Source organism: Pseudophryne corroboree, unplaced genomic scaffold, assembly GCF_028390025.1.
Source record: "Pseudophryne corroboree isolate aPseCor3 unplaced genomic scaffold, aPseCor3.hap2 scaffold_138, whole genome shotgun sequence".
NCBI lineage: Eukaryota > Metazoa > Chordata > Amphibia > Anura > Myobatrachidae > Pseudophryne > Pseudophryne corroboree.
The window spans coordinates 1,346,936-1,348,908 of record NW_026968006.1 but is presented as its reverse complement, the minus strand read 5'-3'; the positions used below and the strand labels follow the sequence as shown (position 1 = coordinate 1,348,908).

Sequence of the window (1,973 nt, the reverse complement as noted above, 5' to 3'; positions counted from 1 at the left end):
GCCACCTATCCACTATTTAGTATTCTTATATCTAACAATGGTGATTTACTACCACCTAATGTTCACAGCCCTCCGGTTATGACTTCTCAGCTCTGTATTATCAGTATCTTAGCAACCGCTTATACAAACCCTATTCTCTATGGCATTTCTCCCACCTTTAAGATGGCGCCCGTGCTCTCGCGATATGAGGTGCATCTGCTGTCTCTCGATCTGACGTCACCAGTAAATATGGTCTCCCAGCAACTACACATACGGGGAGATCACATTCATCATACGACATATCTTAATTGGTGATTTACCATCACCCAATGTTTCTAGCCTCCGGCAATGACGTTTTTCGCTCCGCTATTCTCAGTCTCTTAGTAACTGCCCACACAAACCTTCAAGATTTTCTTCCCACATCCAAGATGGCGCCCGCGATCTCGCGATAAGTTATGTATCTCCCGCCTCCCTATCTGACGTCCTTATGCATGCGGTCTCCTAGCAACTACACATATGGGGAGATCACACCCACCACACCACACCACATGATTGGCTAAGCCTTAACCGGGGCGGACATAAAAGCCCTCTCCCTACACCGTACAGCACGGAACCCGGAAGTGAACAAGCCCTAGGGCGAAACGCGTCTTCCGCATTTAGGAACAGGGGTCCCGTCGACACTACCGTATCCTGGCATTTAGCTTCATTTATCTGCCTTGCTCTCTCGGCTTACCCTGATCTCTGGTGAAACTGTAAGCATTACTATCCGGTGGCTCTCTGACACGGATAGCAACTCCTACTTACAAAACCTAGCAGTACCGCTTGAATTATCTCGTACCTAGTACGTATCATAGGGGTGATTATCTAGAGACCTTTATTCATTAGCACTCACCTAGCATTGAGTGAACCTATTGGAAACTAACGCCTAGTTTAGGTGTTATTAATTTTTGACCATTATATTTGTTATACTTATTTAAGTGCTGGTATTTATCCATTTTTATTATTACCTCCTCATAGCAATTTATGCATGCAGATAATTAGTATATATTAGCATCCCATATTCTATCCGGGACTACGTGGCAAACAGTGTATGACACACATGGTTAACAGATATATGTTGGTATAGTTTCTATAAATCAGTCACCTCAGTGCTTAACCCTATAGATCCCAGACCTTACCCTCAGTTTTGAAACAGACCGTATCACCAGAGTGACTACGCATCTATCTGTTTCAATCAGCATCTCCTATCATGCACTATCTGTCGGGATATACTGTAATATACCTGTGATAGTGTTTTTCTGACTGTATTTTTATTAATTTCAAATTGTCTATAGATCATGATTCTCATTAACTTCAACTGTCTATAGATCACTATCCTCGTGGACTCTCATTTACGATTCCTGGTACATTGCACCACATGAGTGGGAATATTGGATCAGGTCTAACGTGGAAAGCAGATCCACCTTTTTACTCCATCTTTCCTCAATCCTCTTCCTGTCGGCTCTGATTTTCAATATTCTTAAATAGGTGCACTCTCATTGATGTTCACATAAAATTCTCTACTACCATACCACGCTGCCAACGCCCGATCTCGTCTGATCTTGGAAGCTAAACAGCGTTGGGCCAAGTCAGTACCAGGAAGGGGGACCACCTGCGAATACCTGGTGTTGTAGAGTGGGATTTTTTCCTCACCTATGTGGTAGCAACACCAACAGCAGTATCACCACTTGTTTTCTTTACTCTGCAATCTCCAGACCTTTGGTCACGGACACCATCTACGTGAGGTGCCATATTTACCTCTACCGTTATTACTGTCTCAAATCCAGATAGGAGCATGTCCATTTTTCTTGTATTATACTCAGAGGAATGACTTCTGATCATTTCTCTAATTCTACTTAAGCCAAGAGAGCATAGTTATTATCATTATTTTTGTGTCTTGACTACCCTGTGGTTCCATCAATACAGCAAGTCTGTACTGGTCAAGTGGGAATGGG

General features: G+C 43.0%; 1 pseudogene; it reads left to right on the top strand.

The window, feature by feature from the left end:
- The first annotated feature begins 1,536 nt into the window (after positions 1–1,536).
- Positions 1,537–1,655, top strand: LOC134995292 (5S ribosomal RNA; annotated as a pseudogene).
- The last annotated feature ends 318 nt before the right edge of the window (positions 1,656–1,973 follow it).